Below are 17,109 nucleotides of genomic sequence, written 5' to 3'. Positions count from 1 at the left end.
CGTGAGAATGGTCATGCCACTGCGTTAGAGCAACACACAAGTAGCGTGGTAAATCTCATCCTGATGCTCGCTTCATTTTAAGTTCAGGAATGTGACTTAGTCACACACGTTTCTTTGCTCTGTCTTAGCATAAGCCATCTATTCACGTCAGTATTTTCTTTCAATAGGAAAGAAAAAAGAAACAAAGTGGACATTACATCAGTTACCACCTCTTTTGTAAGAATCTTATTGCAGAGCTTTTGACAAAGATTGCAAATTTCCTAGTCAATCTGTGCTTGACCAAGCATATGTCCTTAGAGAGTGTCCTGGTTTCAGCTGGGATAGAGTTAATTTTCTTCTTAGTAGCTGGTACAGTGCTGTGTTTTGGATTTAGTGGGAGAATAATGTTGATCACACACTGATGTTTTAGTTGTTGCTAAGTAGCGCTTATCCTAAGTTAAGGATTTTTCAGTTTCCCATGCTCTGCCAGCGAGGAGGTGCACAAGAAGCTGGGAGGGAGCACAGCCAGGACAGCTGACCCCAACTAGCCAAAGGGATATTCCATACCATCAGCGAGTAGTGAGCAATAAAGAAGTCTACAGCACCCAGTATTCCCAGGCGGTCTCCCATCCAGGTACTAACTGGGCCTGACCCTGCTTAGCTTCCGAGATCAGATGAGATTGGGCATTGTCAGGGTGGCATTTTATTTTACTTTAGTTATTAAATTGTTCTTATCTCAAAAAAAAACAAACCAAAAACCCCAAACCCAAGGGAAAAAAAACGGTGATGCACAATGAGATTGCTCACCACCCGCTGACTGATGCCCGAGCAGCGATCTGCCCCTCCCGGCCAACTCACCCCAGTTTATATACTGAGCATGACGTTCTATGGTATGGAATGTTGCTACTTAGCAACAACTAAAACATCAGTGTGTTATCATCAACCTTATTCTCACACTACATCCAAAATACACTGTACCAGTTAGCAGGAAGAAAATTAACTCTATCCCAGCCGAAACCAGGACAGAGAGACAAGGCTAAGATGTCTTACACTGCACAGTGTCTTGTCCTGATGTTACAGAGAAAACTTAAGTTGGTTATAAAGGGATAGAATAATTTTCTGTAAAGATACAGAAAATATCTATATATAGTAAACCATTGATATAGTAAACTATTTTAAGTAAACAATTTTAGAATTGGCCAAAGCTGATTATTCAACTAAGTCCTGTGGGAGCAAAGAAAACAATGAAAACAATTATTCAAGAGTTATTGGAGGAAGTGTTTTGGAACAGCCAAAGAGGGTAAAATTTAGAATTTTAAATTGCAAATGGCATAGCATTGTTTCTTAATATTTATCAAGACTACCTGTCACCTCATTTCTGGTTGCATAGTCCCACCCCAAGTGGACAGCAGAAGTGTACGGTAGAGAAGCTGATGATATTTTGTCTTACATCATCCTCTAATTATTCCATAAAAGCATTACAAGACACATTTGAATGTAACTCTTTGGCAGAGCTTTGGTCCACTCAACCTCTTCCAAACCAGTGAAAAAAAGCAGCTAAAACAGCAGGGTGGTTTGGGCGAGCTGTGTCCCAGCGTCTCCGCTGCTGTGGAGCCGGGGCTGGGAGGGAACCGACCGTGCTCTTCCCTTGTCTGCAGGGGCTTGCGCTCGCCTGGCATCACCACATATCACACAGCATGAGACACCACCTCTGCCAGGCGGTGGCTGATAGAAATCCTCATTCCCTTCCTTTTTGCCATTTCCCCAGTGTTTCCATGGAATTACTATGCCAGCAGGATCAGGTCATGACTAGTTAATATGCTGCAACGTGTGCAGCTGGGCTATACTTTTTACTGAGCTTGGTGGCTGTGCGTCCTTTGTCTGGGCAGAAATTACTGCATATTGTAAAAGTTTCCATTTTATTTTTTTCATGCAGGACATTTCTTGTGCTACACCTTTAAGTTTTTGAGGGTTTGAAAAGAAGCCAAAACGCTGTTTCAGGTCAGTTCATTCTTATTTGAACAAAGAAAGACTTCCAGCTTTAAGCATGTCTTCTTAAATTCAGTTCTCACAAAGGCTTTGCATGGAGTGATGACCAAAGCAGGTATTGTCTCTTTTTAAGTGTCTTTGTAGGGATATTTCTTTCTAGTTTTGGCAAGGAAATTGCTTAAGAATTGTCAGATAATGACTACCTAAAGAATATTAATGTTTTTTAGCTTTTTGACTCTGTAGTCAGTTGAAGGAAGATCAAAATGACACAAAAATATAATTTTCAGAGCTATCATTTTAAAAAGTTTTGTAATTTTGATTGCAGCAAAACAAAAAACATCTGAAAATAGACACATAAGAACACACGTAAGACGCATTTGGGGCTGTTAAGAAATGCATGTAAGTTTTCACCTTTAATCAGGCAGATGGATTTAGCAGTAAGAAACTTTTTCTACAAAACATTTCTCAGCAGTAAATGTTCTTAACATTTGAGGAATTAAGAGTTTAGAACGCTTATAAAAAGGATTAATTTTACTAAGAATTTTTCAAGCCCACACAAAGGCTTCTAGAAATGAGATATTTTCCTGCAAATGGGGATGAGGAAAGAGCCATGGATGTGCCAGTTTGGGGATTTGCTGTTCTCCTGCTGTTGGAGCAGGAAGGGCATCTCGAGCTCCCTGCCACAGGCTGCTGATGGCCATGCTGTGGCGTGTTAGAAGACACCGAGATAAGACCAGGGTAGCTGAGGAGCTGCAAAAGGCCATCTGCTTTGTACAGCATAGATAAGACTCCCAGAGTCTGATTTTTCATGATGCACAGTGGAAGAATAAAGTATGTGAATCAGAGACTCACCTCACTATGCAACTTCAGCTTTACATCTGCTCTTCTCTGAGATAGCAACATCATCATTAGCGTACTTGGCCAGGGGTAGAACCTCGCCATATCTCACACAGTGCTATTTATATTTTACACTTAAGAAGATCTTAAGCAGGTTTTGTCTGGGATTTTTTTGTTTGGTTTTTTTTTTTGTGTTTTTTTTTTTTTTCCAAACCATCTCTCTCAAAGCTTTCACCATTCCCACCCAGCAGATCAAGTCTGTCAAATGAAGAATGATTTTACAGATCCATTTTACATCCGAACCCAATGGAAAGGTCATGTGCCCTCTTCATCTAGTGGGTAGAAATAAAAGCCAAACAAAACCAGTCCCCAAAGCCATACCTAGTTCTTTTTCTCTTTGACTTTCAGGTGAAGAGTTCCACCTGTGTGTCTTCTGCCAGCTCTCAAAGACATCGTCTTCATCTTCTCCCACCTCCTCTCCCTCAAAACCACCTCCCAGAATTTCTGACTATGCCCATGCTGTATTAGAAGTCCCAGACTAATGGAGGGTAACTGCCCAAGCCAGGCTTTGGTCTTTTCCCACCTTTCCTGTCCTCTCCTTTCCCTCTTCTCATCACTAGTGCTCGATGGGTCTAATCACCCTCTGATCTCCTCCGGTCTCTTTCTGTCCCAGCTGTCCCAGGCCAGGGCAATTCTGGTGGCCCTCCAGGATAAAGAGGAGAGAAAGCAGAAGGAAATGTAGGTGCTTAAAGTCCATCTCACACTACAAGGACACAGGTAAAGAGCCTACCCCCTCACTTTATTTTTACAGTTCTCATCTTTAAAGGTCACCTTGAGCTTTGTCTGGATAAGTGTGAGCCTTTCCAGAAAGCGGGGTAGAATTTTGCATATAAACTGTTAAAGATGGCTTTGCTGTGTTTGCACAGTCTTTTATACCTTGGAGTTTATTAAGTTACTATCAAATGTAGTATTCCAAGAGTATCACGTTGCAATATTTGTTTTGCATATGTAATGCATATAATGTTTCTTTTAATGGAAGTTTTACAAAGATATGTAGACTTAAATATGCTTATAGATAATCACAATCTCCTTGTGTGTTTTTTAAAGTTTGCTATCATTTAATTTAAGTACATACGGTTCTTTTTCTAAAGCAAAACAAGATTTTCTAATTGATAAAAGGGATATATACATCCGTGCATTCCCTATATTTTACAATATCTTTCAGCAATAGTCTTCGAACTCAAGTAGTTATTACAATCAAATATAAAAAGGTACTATAGATGTTGTCTGAGTCATACAGACTGTGATTTAATAAGAACTAAGCTATTCAGGTTTCCAACTCTACTAAACTGTAGTTCTCTGAGAACCAAATCCTTCAGGTTCCCTTGAAAATTTCTGGCCTTAAAACTTAGAATGAGTTTTTGTCAGAGTGAAGTTAATGCTTCATCTTTTCTAGATTATTAAGTTTTAGTCTTACACTACCAGTACGAACAGTGATAGGTACATAGAGAGGGCAATTGACTGTCTCAAAAGGTTAACCGTCTTCTGGCTGAAAATGAGTACAATTACTCACCAAAAAGCAAATGACTAAAACCCTCATCTACGGAGTTTTCAAATGCAACTGGAATGGACCCTGTTCAGCCGAGGAAGGATGGAATTTATAGAAAGAAATAAAAAATATCGCAAGAAAGGAAAGATTAAAGTGATTCATGGTAGTGCTCCAAAACAAATGGAGATTATTTTGGCTTTGGGAAGAGAATACACCATTTACTGTCCTTTCTGAACTTGATTGCCTTGAAGATGTATTAATTTGTTTAGCTGCATGGGGGAAGGTAGGGGAATGAGAGAAGGACACAGGTCACTGGATGGATCCGTTCATCCCTGTTTGCAGTATCACAAGAAAAGATTATTTACCAAATTGAATAGAGCATTAGATACTGTTCTTTTTGGGCCAAGTCTGGCTCTGTTAAAACCATTGAAAGTTTTGCTATGTACTTCCATGAAAGCAGTATCAGGACATAACTGCATGGGACCGTGTGGGAGTAAGAGATGCAGAAACTGCTGACTAACTCTGGTGAGCTGCGAGCTGCGGTGCGCTGGAACTAGCACTGCAGAGAGCTGCAGCCATGTTCATGCATCGCCAGAGGCGCTGGAGCACTGAGTGGTCTTAAACCAGTGAAAAAAAATATAAATGAAGGCAAAAAATTAGTAGTGCACTGTTAAGAGAGTTTGATATGTTTTTCCTTTTTCTCTCTTTCATTTCTTTCTTCCTGTTAAAGAGGAGTTCAGCATTTTATCCTGTTCTAACAGGCCAGCTCAAGCCCACCTAAACACAAGTGATGATAATTTCAGAAGCGGATGAGTTTTCTGGCTTTCTGGGATGATCCAGCAAAGGGGGGATGAGAAGGAAAGTTTGAATAACATGAAATAATAATAAGATGGAAACACAATGTAATTTGGACAATCAAGAGTGTTTAATTCAACCTAATGTGGTAAGTCTTGTAGCATTTTCAAGTTATGATTTTTTTACCCTTTGGTCATTTTTTTGATTGGAAAGAAAAATGGGGTCTTGTCCAAAACAAAACTTTTCTTTCTAAAGTATTGAAAAGAAATATTTTCAAAATATTCCACTAGATTAAAAAAAAAAAAAAAAAAAAGCCAAACCCCAGCTAATTAAGTTTGAGTAAAAATTAGAGGACTTTTCTGCCCCAACCTCTATGACTCTGTGCCCCAAAATCTCCAAAACCACCATGTACAAAAGCCTACTTTTCTTCCCTTTCTTTTCGTTACACCCATGTTTTCTTTAGAGACATCTCATGTTTGTAATTGTGGGGACATTGCATAACACTGGTGCTTATCCTACAGCATTTGATTTTTATTGCTTAAAAGCAAAGAAAGTGGAGAAAATAATTCAGGTAGCTCTTCTGTCTTTTTGCTAGACAAAGGCAGAAGATGACCCAAAAATATTTAGAAGTCATAGTAGTTGCTGGCCCTACTCAGTAGCAACATTTTCTGGGTATGCAACTCAACACCTTCATGTGTGATCTGTAGAAATGCTGAGCACTTGCAGATGCAGCTGATGGCAATAGGAGGGGAGCACTGCTCGTACCTAATGTCGCATAATGCTGAGCACTCTAAAAAATTCAGATCCCAGAGGTCCCAGAGTGGACATCCAAAATTAGCAAACCGTTTTGACCTTCATCTGTTTGTACTTTGGTTTCCTACAATAAAATTAGCAGGTTACCATCCTGTCATTTTGGTGTTGATGTGAGGATCAAATGGTCGCTCCACACAAAACTGGGGAAATAATGAATGTGGTTTGAAAGTCAGCAAGGAGTTTAGCAGGTCTGTCCTCAGCACAATGTTTAAACAGTGCTGGTAAATGTGATACAACCACACAATTAACAGTGGGGCTGAAACAAAATATTGACTAGTTGTACTCATTAAAGGAGCCCTGGTTGATCTGTGCACCAAACAAGTCAAGAGTCCTACAGAAATAATAGCATGTCACGGTGTAATTACAGATCGCATCAATATAGTGCACGAGAGAGCAAAAAAGAAGGTTGCCCAGACAACCTGGCTTATGAATGCTTGACTTTGCAATATTAATGACAAATGTTAATAAATTATTAACATCTCTATTTTGTGTATGGTGGGTATGAAATGTAACAGAAAGCTTATCTAACCTTCCTGTCAGGTGCGGTTTGGCAAGGTACAGACCCGGTTCAATAGCTAAGACACATGCAAGTAGCATTCGCCCAGGCTTTCCTGGGACCCTAAACTACCTCACCTGAGCTCCTACTAGGAACAGGTTTTCTCCAACCACAGAAAACAAGCTGAGGGGTTTAAATCAAAGGAAACTTTGCTGAGGAGGAGAGGAAATCCAGAGAAATGGTAAGTCTGGAAAAAAAAACTGAATAAGAAGTTGATAGTTAAACCTACCCTGCCCTCAGGGACTTGAGTACCAATCCTGAACGCTGTGTTCCTCCTTGTCAGGAGGAGGAACTGTTCCTCGTTCCCTCGGTCTTGTAGTTAATAAAATTGCCAGTAATGGCTTATAGAGTCAAGAAAATTAAATGCTAACATAATCAAAAAATAGAAGATTATGTCAGGATATTGAAGGACAATAGGATATGTGGCTTCATCTCATAAAAGCATGCTACCGCTCTGTGGGTTGTTGTCCAGAAATGCATTTTGCAGAGCTAGACCATTTCCTCAGCCTGAAAACTAAGCAGAGGAGTTTTCTTCAAATTCCTTATAAATGCAAGTGCAACAGACAACCATGAGTTTCGTAGTGACACAGATCTCATGATCTGGAGGCCAGATAACTGTGTTGCTTGCAAAGCTCCATGCACTCTCAGAAAGGACACATCATGACAGCAGTGGGTAACATCAACAGTTTGGACAATCCCTGTGTAGCAAGCTACTGTGCTCCAAGAGGTAGGGAATGGCTCATCCAGCTGGCTAGCATGAAATCAAAAGGGCCTAAGATCAGTTTTCATACTGAAAAACTGTGTTTTCCAGTGAGCAGTAAATAACTGAAGTTAAACATATTCTAGTACTCCACTGGCAGCAGATAAAGTTTGCTGGTTTTTCTCCATGGAAAAGATGCTTCAAAGGTTGCACTGATAAAAAGCATAGGCTCTCAGTTTTCAAAGAAAAGTCTGAATTTTTAGTGCTGTTTTCTTAAGCAGCAATTGACTGCTGGTACAATATCCATAGATTTTTGCTGAATTTAATTGATTTCATTTATTTAGGCATAAACCACAGCAGTTAGCTCTGGTATAGACCTGCCAGTTTCAGTTCCCTTCCTCTGAGACATATGCAGCCTATTCTGTCCACCAGAGCCAGTGAGGAGTATCATCTGGATGAACAAAAGTTGCAGCTGATTTGGAGCTATGCCTTTATATCTTCTGGCTTTTAATAACAAAAAAGTTATGACTTTTTCCTTTCTTTTTCCTTTCTACTTTTGATTGATCTTAACTGACCCACAGCATCTCGTACAAAATGCAAGCTTTTTCCTAAAGCTTTTCTGAGCATATGTCGTGTTGTTTCCTAAACTCGTTAACAGCTCCATCTGTTTCTCAATCTTCATTTTCAAACATCATAAGATATTCAGGAATAGTAAAAGGTCATTTAGGCCTTGCAGCTTTGTTCTGTCTCTGAGAGTTTTGTACCCAGCCATTTTACGTTCTGTCTGGTCTCTTGGGCAATATATTTTAATAAGCCTCTAATGCAGAACTTAATTATCTGAATCTGAAAATCCATGCTCCTAAGCATCCTTTTCCTCCTCTTCTTCAGAGAGCCTCAAAAATACAGAGAAGTACGTAATTTTCTTAATTACAGTTTGTTTTCTTTTGGCCATTAGCTGAACTTTAGTAATGTGTTTAGAAGCAAGTAATTTTATCGTTTACGTGACCAGTATTAATTATCGCTAGGTGGTTGCTGCCTGCTCATCACTGCACCCTGGGATTTTCGCTGGTGCAATGTGACTGCCCTCTCCTGCCAGGGGCTCCGGAGTGGCCAGGGTCAGAGCTACCTGCTGAGAGGCCTCTGTGTACAGGGAAATCTCAGAATAGAAAACATAAAACTGGCTGTGCTGGACTAGGCTATAAAGCCATCCAGTTCAGTATTTCATTTCTGGCAGTGGCTATTAGAAAATGCCTAAGGAATAAGAGTACACCTGCAGTTTGACACTTCTGCTGTCACCCTTGCAGCTTAGCGGGGTCTGAACTGAAGGTTGTATCCGCATCTTATGTAGATTAGCCCCAGGAGTGCGTTTCTTCCCTGTATTAGTTTAATTGCCTTTGAACCTTTTTATGATTTTAGCATCTGTAACACCCTATAATAATCAGTTCCACAGTTTAATTGTGAATGCGTGAAAAAAACGCTGCCCTTTGCCTGTTCTTAAATTACATAAATTAATTTAGTGCACCATCCCAAGCTCTTCTGTGGTAAGAAATAGTGAATAATTGCTCCCTATTAACTTTTTCTATGTTGTTCATAACTTTCTCCTGTGACATCCCGCCTCAGCCATCTCTTTCCCAAACAGACTACATACCAACCTATTTAATCTCTCCCCACATGGAGGCTGCTCCCTATATCTAATAGTCTTTACCTCTCTTCTATATGCCTTTCCTAGCACTACTATGTATCTCACATTAAATAACTACCTACTTGGTTTCTAGTCTGAGTTGTATCAGTTGAATTGTATAAAGTCAACTCTGTGTAATACATGTAAGAAAAACTGTTCTAAAATCATGCTTTGATGTTACTTCAGATATAACTTTAGACTAGAGATCAAACTAAAGCACTAAATAGCGTCCCAGTGTGAATACATACATTTCCATGGAGCAGTACTTCGGTTTCTTTTACAGAAGACAGTTCCTCAATTCCTGTTTCAAATAAATCTGAGACATGCAAGGTGTGAGCGAAATGAGAGCAGGACCCTTGAATTCTGTATTTGTTCCCTTTATATGAGAAAATACAGTCCTTTCCCTTGTTCACTACTCATTATTATGTGTTAGGAAACAGGCCTTGCTGTTGCAAGAGCAGGAAACCCCAGATCTGCATAACCAGGAGCAAGTTATAGGATTGTCCATGGAGCAGGAAGGGGGAGTGACTCCTAAATTACTTTTACAGAAACTAATTTTTCGGGAAGGCTTCTGAGGATTTGTACTAATTATATTTGAAACATTTACTTATGCTTAAAGATAGTTCAGAATCTGATCTTATAAACCAATCATCCCTTGGCACCCAGATTTTAATTTAAAGTGGGTTATACCTCTTATGCAACCCACTGAGAAGATGCTCTCAGGCTGTTCCTCTGGTACATTTGTAGCCGGTGGAGCAACACCGCGAGGAATGCTGCTCACAGGCACGAGTGGTGTGCTGGCAGACCAAACTTAGAAAATTGGTGGGTTTTGTTAGGGTGTGTGGTTAAAGGCTCAGCCCCACATGCACTTGAAGGGGCCCAGGGGACAACGGCACAAGACGTATTGTGGGATGTTGAGGGATGGAACCAAAGGCAGGGAAAATCATAAGTCAGGGATGGCTCTGGAGAACCGCTAATCTGTGGGATGGCTGCTGAAGGGACAGGGATCCACACTAGCTACAGGGAAGATTGTAAGGTCTGGAGGTTGGCTGGGAGACCTGCTTGTATATGTCTGTGTGTGTCTGTGTGCGAGGCAGTATGAGATAGGACCATCTGGGGCTAGCTACGGAGTGGACTAAGCGTCTAAGTCCAGCTGGTGGAGGGATTCACACCGCATATGTGCATGTACTTCCCATGAATGGACCTTCATCCAGATCAGCCAGAGAGGGAGATGGGATGAGGCCATTGGTACCATCTGTGTTAACATGAGTGTTACTGTCTGTGTCAACCTATATATGTGTGTTCGTGGTGTGTCTGTTGGGAATACATGCTCAGCCTCACTGCTGGGTGGATCTCAGCGTGTGGAGTTGCAGCAGCTTCACCTCCACTGGGCTATTGGATTGGGAAACTTGTAAGATTTTTAAAGGTGAATTAGGAAAAATAGCTTGTGAACAGAAAATTGCTAATTGGCCCAATGAGTATTCCTTTCTTCTGTGTGTGTATTCTGCTTTTAGATGTTGGAATTTGCTTGGTTAAATCAAAGCATCAAGCTAATGCAAGTTCTTCAAGAGAGTGCTGATGGCTCAGGCTTCAGGTTTCTGGTACATTTATTCAAGATTAAAGAAAATTCAGTAATTTACTGAAGATGCATCAGAAGTTAGGTCAGGCCTACTGAATTTGTACAGCTTTGATGGAATTGTCTATGATGTATCAGTTGGCCCAGATACCAAAAATATTTTTAAAATGCAAGCACGGAGTTTTTCTTGGGCTTTGTTTCTTATAGTCTACAGCTGTACATTTAAACATACAAACCAATATCTCCCCTAACCTCTCTCTGCATGTTCCCAGCTGACCTGCTTTAGGGGAATGATCAGGCTTGCTGTGATTATGTCAGAGATATGATAAGTAAATTACAGGCTGCATGTTACCTTTTATTTTTACCAAATAAGAAACCTACAAGCGAGTGGTAATTACCACACTATCTCTACATTTTTGCTGCCTTAAAGGTGGTTAAATAATATATTGTATTTTCTTGTGAATAATAACAACATACTATACAACATTGGTCCTTCATCTTAGGATCTGTCTCATGGGAATCACTAGCCAAAGTTGTACTTTCTGGTGAAGGTCTGCCTGGGTAGGACATCAGCCACCAGCGCTAATAGTTCTCTGCTGAGAAAATTACTCTGAAAATGTAAATGCGAAAGAAGATGCATTTCAGATAATCTTAGAAAATGAAGGAGGAACGAACAAGCCAGCTGGGACTCAGTGGCATTTTCTGATTTGTGTAGGTCCTGTTCCCCTCTTGTTACCAGCGTGTGTGCAAACATTGGCCATGCATTTTGTACTGATTAGCCTGACGGTTTGAAAGATTAGCTTGGTTTGACGTGTAACAGTGAATGCAATTAGGAAAATAGGACCATATGTTATAAGGACCTTAGCTGGATAATGAGAATGGAGAGAGATGAAAAGTGTGTTCCAAAGTCTCAGTGAAGTGATACGTTTAGCAAACAGAGGCTGTCAAATCTCAACTGACTAGACAGAAGGGCTGTTGCATGTAGTTATTACTGCAGAGGATTTACAGAACATGATGAGTAAATGGCAGATAATTTCACAAAGCGAGCACAAATAAGTTAACAAAGACAAAGTCATCAAGAGTCTACTTGAACTGAAAACAACATTGTCACGGGCACTAATTCTCTTTAGCTACAACATTTAAAGTTACAAATAGCACATTTAAAGAGAGAGACAACCCGCAAGATGATGGTAATTTATAAGTTGTTTTGAAAATGAGGATCAAACTGATCTGAACTTTGCACTCTGATTTTTCTATAGTGGGTTAAGTTTTTCTTGTTCAAGATAGGTGGTTCCTGCTTATCAGACACACTGAGAAGGCTTCTTCCCTTTTCCTTTTCGTGACAACTTTTTTTGAGAAGTGCAAAAGCTGCAAAGAAACCCAAGAGCAACCTGGTCAGGTACAGTTAGTAAAACTTGTCCTCAGAATCAAGCTAACTCAAATGTTTTTGCTCTTGTCTTTAGCTATAAAATTACTGTCTGCACCACCTTGTCATTTAGTACCATGCCTCTTCTTTCCCCAAAATCAAGGATGTACGTGCCTATGTGAGTTGCACATTTTGTAAACATCTGACCATACTTTCTTCTCTTCTCAGCCACGGTTGGATGAGATCCACATCTTTTTCTGATTTACATCACCCCTAATGAGGCGCTCTTCACCGTCCTGTATTTGTGCAGATTATAGTTCCTGTTTAAACTTGAAATTTGTTCCTGTTGAATAGCACCTTTATTTTTCTTTCCAGATCAACTCCACAATTCACCAAGACTGTTTTGAATTTATTTATTTATTTATTCTCATGTTCCAGTGTGCTTGCAGTTCCCTTCTGCTTCATATTAAGTGTAAATTTACTAAGTCTGTGCTCTGATGAAACAGGGATTTGCAGGAAGCTGAGGATGCAGCAGCTCTTTCAGGAGCTGCTTGCCAGGTCCTCACCTTCTGACACTCAGGCCCCTCTTGCCTTCCTTCTCAGTGTGGGTTTGCTGACAGTTTTTCACTGTCCACCCTAGGAAGCTCATCTAAGCCATGTTAGCGTAAGAAAATTTCCTGGAAGTAGCACACGTGTCTTGCCTTATGATAGAAGAAAATAGTTGACACAATTCTCGATAAAGAATCTTGTCAAAATAGTGTCACAATTATTGATGAACTTGTACTGGCTGTTACCAATTTCCCTACTATCTTCCGAGTAATTGCAATTAGTAAATTCAACTATTAGTTCCAATATTTTTCTGGTAAGAGAGGTTAAATTGCCTGGTTTGTAAATCTCTGGCTCTTCTTTTGTTGGTTTGTTGTTTTTTTTTTTTTTCCCCAAGGGTTTGGGGTTTTTATGTTTTAAAGATCTTTGGCATTTCCCGGTCTTCCTTTTCCTCAGCCATTTTCAATGCATTCTAGCTGACAGATGCAAAGTCAGACAGAGCCACCTATAATAAAAGATTATGTTGTAAAACATTTTCTAAAAGAAGTGCACAATATATTTGCAAATGTTCCTCAAAATCTACATGCTTCATTTTTCAAAACATCAACAAAACCCCCTCTGGGAGCAGAGAAATGCAAACACTGAGAGAACAGATGAAACCCACAGAAAATACTGGTGTGTTACAGTATTGACCTGGTGATTTTACCAAAGGTTATCAAACATTTTAAAGAGACCTTTTCCCTACTCTGCGTGATTGTACTTTTTCTTCTGTGATACTCTCATTCCTCTTACACACAGAGAAGACAGGATTTTTTTTAATCTTTGCCTAATTAAAAACAAAAAAAAAGATCTCTAATAAAATAATGACTACTACTTGGGGCCATCAGCCTTCCCAGCTAGTCATTAATCCCAAGGAAATGAGCCAGGCTTGATTGTTATTACTAAAATATACTGCTAATGTAATTTAGAGCTTCCTAGAAACAGATTTCTTGAACATATTCTAGTCCTCCTAGTCCGCCTAAGAAACTGTGCATGAATTTATTGATATACAAATTAAAATATGATTGCAATAAAGAAATTCAGAAAAGTAAGATAATTAGAATTTAAAACAGCAATGGAAATGACAAATTTAATTTTAACATCTTTCTATCAAGATTGAGTGCCTTTCTGGAAGACAGGTGTTTTGGTACATGTTACAGAAGGTCAGATACATCAATCCGGAGTCCCTTCTGGTCTCAAAGCAAGAAGAAAAAAAAAAAAGCAGTCATCAGGGAGTAGTGGTGTGTGCAAAAAGAGGCTGCAATGCGGTCAGTGTGAAGGGTGCAATTATTTTGGCAACATTTGGAAGGAGAAGAAAGAAACCGGAGAAAACAAGTGTGAGGTGATTTAGAGATGACTAAGAGATGACTAACATGGAAATATTATCCCAGGGATTGAAAAGGCACATTTTTATAAACTCCTGCATGTATGAGGCATTTTGCTTCGTTTTGGGGGACAAGCTGTGCAATCATGTGAGATCAGGGTGTTACCTCGGGTGATGACCTTGCTGGGATGAGCACAAGTCGGGGCGACACGACCCCTCGCACCAGCATGGCACTGAAATACGGTCCATGCACAAACCTGCCCACAAACATGGGCAGAGCTGCTGCTTGCTCCGGCTCATTTGGTCTCACAGGTTAATCAGCTTCGCTGGCTCTGCTTGAGGGGCAGTTGAGGCCGTAGCAAAGGGGTCATTCCAACCTGAACGGATCTCCAGAGGAAGGGGACAAGTCATATGTGACACCTGAAAGCACCACGCTGAAGCCTTCTGTCTGTGCTACCCCCAGCTTCCAGCCATGTTTTCTTCATGTGTCTGAAAGTTTGTGAGCAGTTCCTCTCTTTTTTTTAGTTTTTTTTTCATTATGTGGATCATAACTGTTAAATCACATTAATGTAGATGGCTAAAAAAAATTTAGTTATATAATGATATTGAGGGTAGCTAATTACATAATTAATTCGAAACATTTATCCATTATTACTAAGAGATGCAGAAAGAAGTCCATCACAATCAATGAGACTTCTTATATGTGAATGGCTATTGAACTTGGAAAGTTTAGTATAAGATGAAATAAGAAATAAGTAAAAAATTCATATATGCCAACAAATTCAGACATTTTGTCAATGCTTTAGAGGTAGTGCAGGCTTCTAAATATTTCCCCATTTGCAGAGAATAGTATGAATAGTATTCTGGAAAGACAAGAACACCAGAACTGCCTCTTTGTAGTAATATGAACACAGATTCAACACTGAAGTATTTGAGACCTGATAAGTTCTTTAGTTTGAAACTCTGTAAACAGAAAGGCAGCCAACATCGGCTCTAGTCTCAGTTTAAATAGTGTAAGTGCAGAACTCAATGAGTAACTGAGACTGTAATATGCTGTACAAATGGCAAAAATGATACAGCAAACCATGATGTGGCAATGTTTTATTTCAATCTTCTGAGTGATTAGAAGATGCCTCTGTCGTCTTAGAGCTTTATTTTGTCTGGCTGGAAATAGGTCTAAAGAGATCAGGATTTAACAGATGGGTTGTGAAATTGATGATGTATGTACTGTACCTCTGGTGGCCTTTTATGCCCTTTCTTTCATGATTGTCACCTCCTAAATACGTGTGACAGCAGTAACCCTGAATTTGGCCTGTGTTTTGCAGCTGGAAGTGCTGTGCTAAGAACAAACTTCACAGCTTGGTGGAAACCCTGACCTCGCTGTCATCCATGGTTATGTGCTCAGTGACTTCACGAGCTCTCACTCTTAGACACATCAAAAAAAAAAAGGCCAATGACTGAAAACCCTTCAAAACTCTTTTTGGTCTCTGGACAGTAATTTCCAATGCATGGTTTATGTACTCAAGACGTAGCTATAGTGCCCCGGTGTCCTTCTTGTACCGGTACCCTGGTACTGGGAGGTTCTGCCCACCTCAGCCCCAGCCCCCCGGGTACGATGCTGAGGTTTCAGTGGACCCACAGGTGCCCGCGTTGGGCCAGCAACACGGCACGACTGTCCCGCAGGGTTCCCCAGACCCCTATGCTCTCCTGGTTAACCAGGGTAAAGGTATGTCCTCTATCTGGTTAGCTTCTAAAGTTGCACTTTTATATCAGCAATATGTTTATACTGGCATAATTGCCTCCATAGACAACAGTGCTGTGTCGACAAGGTCCAAGGATTCCCACAAAAATTGGTATTGCTGTATCCTTGATGCATTTCATATGCTGTAGTTCTTTTATTATTTTTCTTCTCTCCAAAATGATAGCTTTTGGGTTTTTATGATACATATTTGATGACGTTGGCTGATTAGTTTGAACTTCTGTCGCTGATGTTCCCACGGATGTGCGATGGAGCTGATGTCTCCCCTGCGCTCTCCCTCCGGCAAATAGCAAGGATATTTGACTACCAAGTCACCAAATGATGAATGTAAAGTGTCAGCCAGGAAAAGCTTAATATTACAACCAGAAGACTGTGAATATAAGATCGCATCACAGTTACCTTAAGTTGAATGGAACAGGCTGACTGGTGATTAGTAATCAGGAAATAAGGAAAATACCCGTTTCTGTGCTAAAACCCAACTGTCTCCGAGTCGTCGTCTACAACCAATGCACATATTATCCTTGCTATGCTGTCTTAAATCAGTGTTTCTTGTATATTTTACAGAAGTAACTTTTAAAAGTGTTGCTGTAGCTACGTTCTCAATGCACACAGAGGAAGGCAGCTTGCAGGGTGGAGGGCAGGACGAGTAGCCATGCTCCCTTGGTGTGAACCCCCCTGCAGCAGGATTCGCACTTCACTCCTGTTTTTTGTAAGCCCCACTGCAAACTTCTGACCCAAACCATACTGAAGTTAAAGGAAACTCTTCTACAGGCTTCGCTTAACTTTGTCACTGACCCTAGCAGAAAAATGAAAAAAATTGCCGTTGAGGAAGAATGCGTTTTAGTTGGTGCATTAAAGCATGCTTCATTAAATTTCGTTTATTTATTTTGTTGCTTTGAATAGAGAGTTAGAAATTGGTAAGTCATATCGTCTGCAGGGCACCAATGAAAAGAAAACACCTTAGAGAAATTTTGATTTGATGGACGGAGTAATTGCTGGACGCTTCAGGCTACTGATGTACCCAGCACCTAGATCATATGCGAGACGGGAGATCTTTAGACAGCGCAGTCCCATTTGTAATTAGTTAGTGACGAGGTATTGTTTTCTGCCTTTCTGGTGTGTACAGAGTGATTTCTGCCTTGTTGATGACTGTAAACATTGTTCTAAGTACTATTTTATGATTCCTGTAGGAATAACAATGTAAACAGCGTAACTATGTTCACCTTTGAGGCATATCTGGAAACTTTGTTCTTCCAGAAGAATGATAACAGAAATTAATGCTACTGACAAGGTAAACAGAGAGACACCACAACCTGCTTGTTAGAGACAGCTAATGCTTGAGGGAACTGCGCATTCAACACCATAAAAAAGTGTTCTACATTTATCTTGTGCACATGTTGAGATTTATTCATAAATGTATTACTACATGGGAAAAATATTAAAAGCAATACATTTTGAGATCTTTCTTCTTCTGAAGAAAGCCTGAAGACTTACTATTAGTAAACCATATTTCTGTAGATGGTTATTATGGGTACCATAGATCGCATGCATATTTGTGTCTATTTTTACTCACACTTTTACAGCACTGGCAGGGTTCCTC

At 40.1% G+C, this 17,109-nt stretch overlaps 1 pseudogene; it reads right to left on the bottom strand.

Annotated features, from left to right (window-relative positions):
* Positions 1-572: 572 nt before the first annotated feature.
* On the bottom strand, positions 573-691 carry LOC127018742 (uncharacterized; annotated as a pseudogene).
* Positions 692-17,109: the final 16,418 nt, after the last annotated feature.

The sequence above is a fragment of the Gymnogyps californianus genome, chromosome 7 (genome assembly GCF_018139145.2).
Source record: "Gymnogyps californianus isolate 813 chromosome 7, ASM1813914v2, whole genome shotgun sequence".
Classification (NCBI taxonomy): Eukaryota; Metazoa; Chordata; class Aves; order Accipitriformes; family Cathartidae; genus Gymnogyps; species Gymnogyps californianus.
The sequence above is the reverse complement of the archived record's forward strand: the minus strand, read 5'-3'. Positions and strand labels throughout refer to the sequence as shown.